The sequence below is a fragment of the Oryctolagus cuniculus genome, chromosome 8, assembly GCF_964237555.1.
Source record: "Oryctolagus cuniculus chromosome 8, mOryCun1.1, whole genome shotgun sequence".
Classification (NCBI taxonomy): Eukaryota; Metazoa; Chordata; class Mammalia; order Lagomorpha; family Leporidae; genus Oryctolagus; species Oryctolagus cuniculus.
In genome coordinates, this window is record NC_091439.1 from 142,431,190 (window position 1) to 142,444,974 (window position 13,785).

Genomic DNA, 13,785 nt, shown 5'->3' on the forward strand with positions numbered 1-13,785 from the left:
AAAAAGGACTGATCCTGACTCCCCAGATGAACACTTAAAAACATTTATTTATTTATTTATTTGAGAGTTAGTGTTACAAACAGAGAGGGAGAGACAGAGTGGTGTTCCATCCACTGGTTGACTCCTCGATGGCTACAATGGCCAGAGCTGAGCCAATCTGAAGCCAGGAATAAGGAGCTTCTTCAAGGTCTCTCATGCAGTTGCAGGGGCCCAAGAACTTGGGCCATGTCGCTGTGGCAAAGTGGGTAAACCACTGATTGCCCACATCCCATATGGGTGCCGATTTGAGTCCCACCTGCTCCATTATCCATTCAGCTCTCTGCTGTGGCCTGGGAAAGCAATAGAAGATGGCCCAAGTGCTTGGGCCCCTGCACTTGTGTGGCATTATCTAGAAGAGGCTGCTGGCTCCTAGCTTTGGATCAGCCCAACTCCAGCCATTGCAGCCATTTGGAGAGTGAACCAGTGGATGGAAGATACCTCTCTCTCTCTCTCTCTCTCTCTCTCTGCTTCTGACTCTGTCTCTCTGTAACTCTGCCTTTCAAATAGAATAAATAAATATTAAAAACCATATTTTAATTGTAACCCAAGCTAGTTAAGAGAGAAACTGGTTTGTTGGAAATAAGGGAAGATCAATTTGTGCTTTTAAGAATTACAAAAATTTTCCATTAAATCCCATAAAAGTTTTTACAAATATAAAATTGGTAAACATAAACTTATGATTTTTCCTTTTACCTGGTTTAACTTTTCTCCTTTATCCTCCATCAATATTGCATGGCCCTCTTCAAGCACCTTTTTGCTACTGTAGTTAATGAACTCACAGAGGAAGCCTCTGCCTCTGAAGGGTACTATGTACTTCTATCTTACTCAGCCTGTCTCCTGTGCTTATCAAACACTAAGCTCACTGCAGTCATTGCCATGGTTAATGAGTGGATGATATCTTTGCCAAGGCCAGGCTAGAAGAGAAAAATCTCAGTCTTTCTGTTCCTTCTATGCAAGAACTTACTTAATAATAAATGTTAATGTAAATCTGGGGAAGCCTAACATTATTGATTATTTTCTACACTGCTATATACATCTACCAGAGTCCTAGTGAAGTAAAATTGGAATTATTATTTTCAGGGTGCAATTAGAAGTCCTAGAACAAGATAAAGAAACTGCCCATTTACTGACAAATGAGGGCCAATTCCTAAAACAGAGCAAGTTCCTGCTCCGTTGCAGTGTGTTGTCATGAACTCAGCAGAGAGCTCTGGGGCTTCTTGTAATCTCATGCAAAGACATTCTGATCATTAAGTAGACATGATAAGGGGAAGATAAAGCAGACATTGGATTGCAGTGCTTCTCAACATTTCTGGACACACCATTCATAGATCACCTGGGAGTGACCTGCCACCAGCCCTGCCCACCTGCAATCTCAGAGTGACTTAAGACCACAAGGGGAGTCATCTTTTTAGGGTAAGGTAGAAGAGGACATAGATGCTGCATCTCACAAGGAAAATAATCCCTCATTTACAATTATGCTAAAAGTATATAATATTAAATTTACCATCTTTAACAACTATATGTACAGGTCAGTGGTGATACACAGACATATACACATATATAAACACATTGTTGGGCCAGCACTGTGGCATAGTGGGCTGAGCCTCCATCTGTGGTGCCGGAATCCCATATGGGCACTAGTTCAAGTCCTGGATGCTCCACTTCTGATCTAGCTCTCTGCTATGGCCTGAGAAAGCAGTAGAAGATGGCTCAAGTACTTGGGTCCCTGCACTTGCATGGGAGACCCAGAAGAAGCTCCTGTCTCCTGGCTTTGGATCAGCTCAGCTGCAGCCATTGTGGCCATCTGGAGAGTAAACCAGCAGATGGAAGATCTTTCTTTCTGTGACTCTACCTCTCAAATAAATAAATAATATATAATAAATAAATAAACAAAAACACATTGTTGTACAACAGAGCTCTAGAACTTCATTTTGCTAAAAAGTAAACCCTTTATGCCATCCATAACCTCATTTCTACTTTCTAGGACTTTGGCTATTTTAAATACTTTATTTGGGTGGAATCGTATAGTATTTTTCTTTGATAGGCTTATTTCTGTATCATAATCTCCTCAAAATTCATCCTTGTCAAGGAATGACAGTAAAGTAGCTGCATAAAATCACATGCATAAAATATGCATGCACAACATTTTCCTCACAAATTCATCTTTAGAGTGGACATCCTTCCAAATCTTGGCTGTAGTGAATTATGCTATGATGAATAATACTCAGCAAAAATATTGATACATCAGAAGGGAAATCAGACAGCAATGCAATACGTGAAGGCGGTGTCAAAACTTGACTTCCAAGAAAAGATAAAACATCTAGAAAGAAAATCAATAAGGAACAGCAGATTTGATCAACACCGTAGATCAACTTCTTTGACAGTCATATAAAGAGCTTTTCATCCGAAAGCATCAAAACACACGTTCTTTTTTAAAAGAAAGTTTTATTTAGTAATTTATTTGAAAGGAAGAGTTACCGAGGCAGAGATCTTCTGTCTGCTGGTTCACTCCCCAAATGACCACAACAGCCAGACCTTTACCAAGCTGAGGCCAGGATCCAGGAGCTTCTCCTGGTTCTACCACATGGATACAGGGGCCAAAGATTTGGGCCATATTCTGCTACTTTCCCTGGTGCATTAGAAGGGAGCTGTAACAGAAGTGACAGTGGCTTAACTCACTTCACCACACCAATCCCAGAACACATATTCTTAACTGCTGTTTTTCAGGTAGAATCATCTGTTAGTTCAGGAAATAACCATCAACCAGATTTAGAAAATTGGGATCATCAGGGCCAGCGCTGTGGCATAGCAGGTAAAGCCATAGCCAGCAGTGCTGGCATCCCATATGGGAGTTGGTCTAGTCCCAGTTGTTCCACTTCCAGTCCAGCTCTCTGCTATGGCCTGGGAAAGCAGTAGAAGATGGACCAAGTCCTTGGGCCCCTGAACCCATATGGAATACCTGGAAGAAGCTTCTGGTTCCTGGCTTCAGATCAGTGCAGTGCCTGCTATTGCAGCCATTTGGGGAGTGAACCAGCAGATAGAAGACTCTCTCTCTCTCTCTCTCTCTCTCTCTCCCTCCCTCCCTCCCTCTCTCTCTCTCTCTCTCTTCCTCCCTTCTTCCCTCCCTCCCTCTCTGTAAACTGACTTTTTTTTAAGATTTATTTATTCATTTGAAAGTCAGAGTTACACAGAAAATGAGAGGCAGAGAGAGAGAGGTCTTCCATCCAATGGTTCACTCCCAAATTGGCTGCAACAGCCAAAGCTGTGCTGATCCGAAGCCAGGAGCCAGGAGCTTCTTCTGGGTCTCCCACATGGGTGCAGGGGCCCAAGTACTTGGGCCATCCTCTACTGCTTTCCCAGGCCACAGCAGAGAGCTGGATAGGAAGTGGAGCAGCTGGGTCTTGAACCGGCGTTCATATGGGATGCCGGCGCTTCAGGCCAGGGTGTTAACTCCCTGTGCCACAGTGCCGGCCCCAAACTGACTTTCAAGTAAAATAAATAAACCTTTAAAAAAAATAGAAAAATATTGGAATCACATCAAGTGTATTTCCTAAATGCTGTGAAATACTATACAACTCTCAAGTCCAAAGATGGATATATGGAGAAAACAGATGAAAATGGAAGACCACCAAAAGAGAACTTGGAAATCTAAGAACCTTGTTTTCTGTTTTGTTATGTTTTTATGTTTTGTTTCATTTTTAATTTGAGCAGAAAGAATTTGTGATATTCTTCACAATAAAGTGAGGACCACAGGCCAATGATGCACTTTTACAAATCTGAAGCCGGGGGGGCCGGCGCCATGGCTCACTTGGTTAATCCTCCACCTGCAGCACTGGCATCCCATATGGACGCCGGATTCTGTTCCAGTTACTCCTCTTCCAGTCCAGTGCTCTTCTGTGGCCTGGGAAGGCAGTGGAGGATGGCCCAAGTGCTTGGGCCCTATACCCGCATGGGAGAGCAGGAGAAGCACCTGGCTCCTGGCTTTGGATTGGCACAGTGCCGGCCATAGTGGCCATTTGGGGAGTGAACCAACGGAAGGAAGACCTTTCTCTCTCTCTCTGTCTACAACTCTACCTGTCAAATTAATTAATTAATTAATTAAAAAATTGAAGGCAGGCCACCAAATCATGTGATTTAAATTTTAGCTGTAAACTATACAGCCTTGAGCATGCACAACATGTCCACTGCTTTGAGCATGCACAGCAACATCCCCTCACCACACCTCAAATGCATGAGACTGAAACTCATGGGCAGAAATGTGGAAGCCCTCATTAAACATACTATTCATTCATTTACCTTGGGATGGGGTGTGGTGTTGACACTCTGAATTTAACCACTGATTTTGATCCATCAAAGTGTTGCTAAACACAAAGACATCTAGTCCATCCTCAGGTCTGCAAGGCACCTGAAAAAGAGCCTTTAGGGCCCCTTGATCCTCAGCTTTGTGGAGTCTAGATAATGAGCAGGTCAACCACTCATTCAGCAAGGAATGAATGCATCCTTGTGGACATGGACAGAAACTATCAGAGCAAGGATGAAGAGTCACCAGAGTTAGGGGCCTTTAGTCTGGCTCTAGGATATTTCCAAAAGGCCATAGATGCTACAAACCCTGGCAAGATTGCCTCCGTGCTAAAGCTCCTGTGTTTTCCCACAGTTTCTCCCCTGTGTTTTCCTACCATCTCTAGGGCACCCTGGCAACATCTACTTAGCTCAAGTTCTCCTCAGGGTGAAGCCTGAGCTCCACCCTCAGCATCACAAGGCCACACTCCAAATCTTAGTACTTATTCAAAAGATGAGTGATTATCCTGGTGCAGCTCTGTGTAGAGGAGACCAGAAACCCACTAGGAATGTTGTACCTTTAGTAGCCCTGGTTAAAGGTCCAGTCCCTAGATGTTTCTGTCAATCAGAGGTCAGCTGCAAAGTCTTCCTGGATATTCCCTGACAGGGTGGCTATGAGTAGAGGACAAGAGGACTCACTGGCACCTCTCCAAAATGAACAAACATGTTTATTTCAAATTTAGTTTACTTTTTGTGCTAGCTTTTGTTTCTATTTTTTATGTTATAGTGATTGTACATTTTGTAGACTGTATATTTTCTTTCTATGCTTATATCTGGAAAGTATAATAATTTCTTTATATGAATATAATTTATTTCAAAGGAATATATGTCTTTATGTAGGTACAAATTTACATATACATCTGTATTTATTATCTTCCTTTATTTTATATGGTGATGCACCTCAGACTCAGGAATTTTAATTCCATAGGTACAAGAATGTCCACTGTATATTTATATATGCATACATTTTTTCCAATGAGATTTAGATATGTTACTATATTAAATCCATGCACACAATGCAATAAATATGCAGCATAATCATTGCCTAAGAAAACTTATGAAATACGAAATTTACACATTCATTCATTCATGAGAAGGACAAGCAGGGTCTCTTGTTCTTTAATCATAAATTTTGTTTTCTTAGAGCCAGTGTGGTAGCATAGTGGGTTAAACAGCTCCCTGCAATGCTGATAGGTCATGTGGGCACTGGTTTGAGTCCCAGATGCTCTATTTCTGATCAATCTCCTTGTTAATGTCCCTGGGAAAGCAATAGAGGATAACCCAAGTGCGTGTGCCCCTGTACCCATGTGGGAGACCTGGAGGAAGCTTCTGGCTCCTGACTTTGGCCTGGCCTAGCTCCAGCCATTGTAGCTATTTGTAGAGTAAACCAGTGGATGGAGGACCTCTGTGTACCATTTTAATTATTTGAAAGGCAGAATTAGAGAGGGAAAGAGGAGAAGGTGAGAGAGAAAGAGAGGAGAGAGAGAGATTTTCCATCTGCTGTTTCACTCTCCAAGTGGGTGAAACTTACATGGGCAGAAGGGCTTAATACTTGGGCCCCCTTCTGCTGCTGTCCCAGGTACATTAGTGGGGAGTTGGCTCAGCAATGGAGCAGCTGGGATGTGAACCAATGCTCCTATGGAATGCCGGCATTGCAAGTGGTGACTTAACCTGATTATGCATTCTTTACTCACGGCAAACACTTCCAGGGAAGCCATTCCCTGACAGTTGCAACTGCCCTCAACTGCCAGGAACATCTAGAGCCTGACTCTCTAACCAGGCACAAAGGTACAGCGTTCTTAATGAGATGCTGGCTTCCTTATGCTTATTTCCACCAGCATAAGAATACATACAGTTTCAACAAATAGAATTTGGAGTTTGGCCTCACAATACCTTGGGTGGAGTTGAGACTGTATCTTAAAGAAAAGTTTCCCTAATTCTGAGGTTTCAGGTTCCCCTGCAGACATATAATACAGAAAAGCAGATAGCACCGGGGTGCTTTCTCTGGCTAATGCTCTGAGCAGATCAAAATCTTTTATTCTGATTCTTTTCAGTGTTTAAACAGTGAAAGCACCTGATGATATCCAGGCTTGTCTTCAGTTTTTCTATCACATTGCAGTAAGACATGAAATCAGCAGCCACTGTGGAATGGTCCAGAGCCCACTGAAAAAGAAAAGTCTGAGAAGATGGGTCACAATGATGTCAGTGATCCCTCTTCATGATAATGTTGAGCTCTGCCTTTGAGGGAGCGATTCTGCCTCCATGCTCTAACACACAGCCTATGCAGGGGCATGATGCTGCACAGTGCTCACACACACCCTTATATGTGATGACAAGAATGTCCTCCCTGACACGTTCATTTCTCCCTGAAAGATGTCAGTGTCCTCTGCTCAGGAGATTGCGGCTTCAAAAATTATTTGTCATGGCTGTCTTATTTGCAACACATTACTTTGCTTCACAACTCTTGGTGCCGTCCTTAGAACACATTGGAAACTGGAACTGAAATTTTGACGAGGTAACATTTGGTGGCCTAGATGGGACCTCTTCCCTCAGAGGTCCTAGTCTTCTAATTCTCCAGAAGACAGCAGCAGAGAGCCTATTCTAACTCATTCACGCTACTCAGAGTTGGGTTTCAGGCCTCACTGAGGTAGCTCCTGCCTTCGTGCTGTTGCCACTGGTGCTGTATCTGTGCCCTTCAAGATACCCAGTGGCAAAAGCAGTGGAAGATGCTCAAGTGCTTGGGTCCCTGTACCCACCCAGGAGACCCAGAAGAAGCTCCTGGCTCCTGGCTTTGGATCAGCCCAGCTCCGGCCATTGCGGCCATTTGGGGACTCAACCAGAGGATGGAAGACCTTTCTCTCTGTGTATTCCTCTGTATGTCTGTAACTCTACCTCTCAAATAAGTAAGAATTTTGTAAAAAGATACCTAGTGGCTGCACTGAGCATTTTTGCTTGTAAGAAATCTCAGCAGAGGTAAGAGCCACTGACCTCCATTTGGTGGCTATAAGTTATATCTCAGAGTGGTCTAGAAATAGTCATCTCATCCCAGGCCTCTGGAATCTAAAGACCCCCACCAGCTAGATAAAGCAATGCCCTGGTATGCAGTTTGATTAGCCAATCTGAGGAGGGCTGCACTAGCAAGTTTAAGTCCCCTTGGCGGTTTTATCCCATGAGAAAGCAAAGGTTTGGATCCCTCCAAGGCGCTGAGATCCTTGTTATCATCTGTGGTTCAGGAAGTTGCCAGGGATACCTAACTTTTCCCTTCTTTTTTATTTGGTCAGGCTGGCCTCTAAGGCCAGGTCAAATACTTCCTAATTTATGTTTCTTACCCAGTACACCCTGATGGGCCGTGGTAAACTTTCAGTTTCTCATAATCTGGCTCTAAGTCTTTGTACTCCACCCTTATTCTCTGTCTCTACCTAAGTTGCCCAATTTTTGTGGTTGCATTTTGAGTGCCTGGCTTGTCATTTTCCTGAACTGTGGATTCCAGAAAAAATAAAACTTCTCAGTGGGACACCTTTCTTCTAGACCCCCTTGAGGAATTAGCAGCCACTCTCCTTTTCTATTTTTTTTTTTTGTAAGGGAAAGAGTTTATTGGGGGAAATCCAACAGACTGCAGGGAAGGGGCAAATAAGGATAAAGAGAGAGAGGAGAGCATAAGAGAGAGATCAAGAGAGAGATAGACAGAGAGACAGAAAGATCAGGAGACAGAGAGAAAGAGCCACTCTCCTTTTCATTAATGCAAAGTCACAGGGTGGCTGTCCACCTGAGTTGCTGTGTCCCAGAGCTGACTGCTGACTCTAACCCTTGGGGACTTCTGGCTAATGAGAGCCAAATACAAGCACCTATTAGGGTCTTTATATTTAAATTACAGAGACTGTGATGATCATTTCTGTGTGAAAGTATTCATATTCATATGACCTGGTATCAGGGCAGCAAGATGTGTAGTTTGACCTTGGCGAAATGCTGCCATGTCTGTATACCTATTAAAAGATTCCCCCAGGATCTGGTGCTGTAGCTGACATCACAATGCAAGGTTTATAATGTCACAATAGTATGTATGGCTTCACAGTTAATTATGACATCATAGTGGTTGGTTTGTGACACGACAATTGTTGGTTCATTGTATCATAATATTGATGGCCAAACAATGGTTTTCATGATGTCACAATTGATTATTATACCACAATGGCATTTTACCACATCACAATTATGACTCCCTAAAGTTAGATCTGTGACATCACAAATGGTTTTTATGTGTTCACAACTATGACATCACAATGGTAGCTTTATAACATCACATTGTTTTATTCACATCAGAATTGATTATAATGTCACAATGATAGGTTCATAACATCACAGTGGCTTTTAAGCCTGCAATATTGATGACATCAAATGGTTGATTTATGACATTACAATGATTTTTATGGCACTTTGTGACATCACAATTGATCATGACATAACAGTGTCATGTTATGGCAACACAATGGTATGTTATGCCATCACAATATTGGCTTATGGCATCACAATAGATTTTACAACATCACAGTTACACCATGATAATGATGGTTTATAACATCACAATTGAGATGACATCACAATGGTTTATAATTGATTATGTTATCACAATGGTGGTTTATGGCATCACAAACTGATTATGACTTCATATTGGTAGATATGACATCACAATGGTTTTTATGTTAATTGATGATTATGACATCATAATGGTAAGTATATTATCACATATTATTTATTAGGATATTACAAGGATTTCTATGAAATCACAATTGATTATGACATAACTGATAGCTTCGTGTCATATATAACATGGTTTTTCATATCATAACAGCTTTTGACTTCAAAATTATTTTAATTACCTCAATGTTTTATAACATATTGGCAGTTTTATGACATCACATAGAGGCTTATAATATCAAAATATTGGTTCATGACTTCACAAATGATGAATTACAATGGAAATTCATGTCCACACAGTGCTTATTTATGACATCCAATTGATTATTATCTCACAATGGCAGATTTATGACATCACAATGATTTTCATGGCTTTAATTTGTCATCATGACTACACAATGTTTTACCTATGATATTAGAACTACATATTTATGGCAGTACAATATTTTTATATAACATCAAAATGTTTTTCATAATATCGGAATTGATTATAACATCAATCTTGTGTTTTATGACATCACAATTGATAATACCATCACAGTGATGATTTATGATACAGTAATGGACTAAGATCATAATCATAGGTTTATGACATCACAATGGTTTTTTATGATTTCACAATTGAATAATATCATAATGATTAATTATGATGTCATAATGGTAAGTTTAAGGTGTCCCAATTATTTCAATGACTCACAACTGATTATGACAACACAGTGGTAGTTTTATGAGATCACAATGGTCATTATGACATCACTAGGGTTGTTTATGAAATTGCAATTGACCATAATGTCACAATGGTAGTTTTATGATACCAGAGTGGTTGGTTTATTTCATTATAAGTATTTTTAGGACATCACAATTAATTATGACATATCAAAGGCAGTTTTATTGCAGTACAATATTTTATGCCAACAAAATCCTGATTTATGACATCATATTGTTTTATGACATCATTACTCATTATAGTATCACAATGGTGGTTTAGGACATCTTAATTGATTATGATGTAACGACATTGGATTTGTGGCATCACAATGACTTTTATAATTAGACATCACACTGGTTGGTTTATGATGTCGCCATGGTGGCTTATGAAATCCTGAATGATTATGACATCAACAGGGTTTTGATGATAATATGGTTGATTCCATAACAATGGTAATTTTATAAAATCACAGATTTTACATGTAATCACAATAATTTTTAGGGTGCACCCTGCCCTGCTGCCTTCTCCTTCCACCTTGCCACTGCCACCACGCATGCTCACTCCCACTCCTGGGCACAGCAGAGGAGCTGCCCGCGGGAAAGCTGCGGGAGGCAGCATCGGGCAGCCAGGAGGGGGCTGTGTGTTTGGGCTGGGGCTGGGAGTGTGTTCCCAGTATTAAAATGAGGAGGAGGAAGGGGAGGCAGCCGCAGTGGCGGCGGCGGCAGCAGTGGCCCGGAGGACTGTAGCCCTGGTGGACGCGAGGGACCTGGGGCGCGCCAGTGGCACCAGCGGCCAGGATGAGTCACTGACCCTTCAGTGGGGGCAGAGGTGGCAGCCAATTGGTGAGTAAACCAGTGGATGGAAGACTTCTCTCTCTCTCTCTCTCTCTCTCTCTCTCTCTCTCCCTCTCCTTCTCTCTCTGTGTAACTCTTTCAAATAAATAAAATAAATCTTAAAAAAGATTTGATTTATTTTATTTATTAAATATATGAAATTTTATTTTATTTATTATTTTTATCTTACCTTGTATTTTATCTTTTATCTTATTAAATCTTAAAAAAGGTTTATTTTATTTATTTCAAAGTCAGAGTTACAGGGAGATAGAGACATAGACAGAGAGATCTTCCACCTGCTGGTTTACTCCTCAAATGAATGGGTGGGGCTGGACATGAGCTGATCTGAAGCAAGGAGTTTCTTCCAAGTCTCCCACATGGGTACAGCGGCCCAAGGGCTTAGGCCATCCTCTACTGCTTTCCCAGGCACATTACCAGGGAGCTGGATGTGAAGTGGAGCAGCCAGGACTTGAACTAGCATCCATATGGGATGATGGTGTTGCAGACCAGGGCTTTAACCAACTGCACAACAGCACTGGCCCCATAAATAAATCTTAAGAGAGGGGGGGGGGATTGGGAAACCAGAGAACAATACCATGAATATTAATGCTTTCATTTATGATGAGATTCACCAGGAAATGAAAGCGCCACAGTGCCCCAAGCAATGTTTGCAAAGGTTGTGGCAACCAAAAGCCAGGGATGGTGTGTAAGCTGTTATGCTGGAAAGAAGATGCTTCTCCAGAAAATAGGACCTTGTGGGAGAACCTCTCCATGATCCGAAGGTTCCTCAGTCTTCCTCAGCCAGAATGGAATGCTGCTTATGAACAGGAGAGCAATGGGGTGCATCACCATGGCGACAGGCCCTCCCACTTCATCCATGCTCCAGAAAAGCGGATTCAGCAGCCTAGCACCACCACCCCCACAACCACAGCAGCAGCCACAGGCAGGCCCCCACTCCCAGCACGGCAGCCCACAGTAGCCTCGTCTGCTGAGTCAGAGCAGGAGAACCACAAACAAGCCCTGGGAATCCTCCAGTTCATCCAAGATGTAAGCCTATACCCTGATAAGAGGTCATCTGGACTCTGCCTGCCCAACTTGACCTTCCCTAGTACACCATCATCAGGTTCTTTCACAACCGGTGATATTATCTCAAGCACCACGGCAAATGGAAGACAACTCCTGTTTAGAGGTGGATGCAGCAGAATATAAAGAAAAGGAGCTGGTTAAGGATCTAGAAGAGTGTCCAAGATGCAAATGCTAACATCTTTTTTTCAGTGAAACTAGAAGAGCTGTCAGTGGAAGGAAACAGACATTAGTGCTGATTTAAAAGACTGAGATAACAGTATTATTTTCATCCAACAATGCCACTGGTATTTACTTACAAGATGAAAAGTCCACCTTGCATTCTCTCAAAAAATCTTTGTTGTTCATTGTTTGGCCAATCAATCTTCAGAAGCCTGCACAAAGTGGGAGATAGGATGGTTGCGGGTGGGAGGGAGGCTATGAGGGGGAAAAGCCGCTATAATCCCAAAGTTGTACTTTAGAAATTTGTATTTATTAAAAGTTAAGAAAAAAGGAATGCTAAAAAAGTTGAAAGTCATGAAAGGAATAATACGGACTGCACTAAATGTTTTACTCTGTGTTTGGTATTGAAACGTGTTCACAGAACACACCAAGGTGTGTACCCATAAGCATGGAACCAGTGCTTTTTACTTTTAAATTATTATTATGGAGCCTCAAACAAGCATTATAACTTCTGTGATTATGATTTCCTTTTCTTTAATTATTTCTGTAACACTCCACACTGATCTTTGGAAACTCACCCCTTTTTATAAAAAAGAGAGAAAAGACTTTGTTACTCTATTGTATGTTCCAAAAAAACTATAGACTGTGCAATGCAGTTTAAAGATGACATATGCCAACAAATGCCTTGTATTATATGGCCCTGACATAATTCAAATTTGTTTTTATTTTGGAAAAAAGTTCACTGTATTTTTAAAAAAAGAATAATAATTTCTATGACATCAAAATTAACTATAAATGATGAGGGTAGTTAGTGACATGAAAATATTTATGACATCAGAATGTTCATAACACTACAATATTGTTTTATGATGTAAATATTTTATGGTCTCATATTTGGTTCTGATATTGCATGGAGGTTCATATCACAATTGATGATGATGTCACAATGGTAGGTTTATTATGACATATTGGTTCAATGGCTTCACAATTGATTATGAAATCATAGTGGTAGTTTTATAATATGATAATCAATATGACACCATAATAGTTGTTCATGACATCATAATTATTACATCACAGTGGTAGGTTTATAATATCACAATGGTTTTTACAATTCACCATTATGACATCACAATTAATTACACAAGAATTAGTTACAGATTTCTTGTAACAAATTTTATGTCACTGAATGATAGCAGGAATTTTGATCATATATTTTCAACAAATGAATCATAACAAAATGTCTGTATGTGCACTTATTTGTAATGTGATTTTTGTGGGATCCCTTTTAGAATTTGTATAACTATATATGGTTTTCATAATATCTGAAGATCACTTGTCTTTTAATGATTTATTTACTTAAAAGGCACAATGATGGAGACAAAAGGAAAGACATATATTATATATGCTGAAATACCTGCAACAGCCAGGGCTGTGCCAGGCTGAAGCCAGGAGCAAAAGGCTCCATTCAGGTCTCCTGAATTGGCAGGAGAAACCCAAGAATTTGAATATTGTCTGCTGCCTTTCATGTTCATTTGCAGGAAACTGTATCAGAGAAATGGTTTGTCTGGGTCTCAAACCAGGCACTCTGATGAAAGATGCTGGTGTCCCAAGCACTAGCTTAACACACTGCATCATCATGCCAGTTCTATGAGGATCTCTTATTCTTAATGCACAGCCTAATTTATTCAGGGCTATTAGCTTATTTTTTCCTATATATTGCTTTATTTGAATTCCTTTTTGTCCCCCTATATTTCATTTGATGACATAGATTTCTCTCCTGTTTTCTCTTTGTATTTTTGGTTTGTTTTTCTAGTCTTTTTTCCAAACTATAATTCTGTTTTTAAATATTATATTCATTTACTTGGTTATTAGAAACAAAATATGGTAGTGGCATATTTTGCACACTCACACAATTCTAAGCTC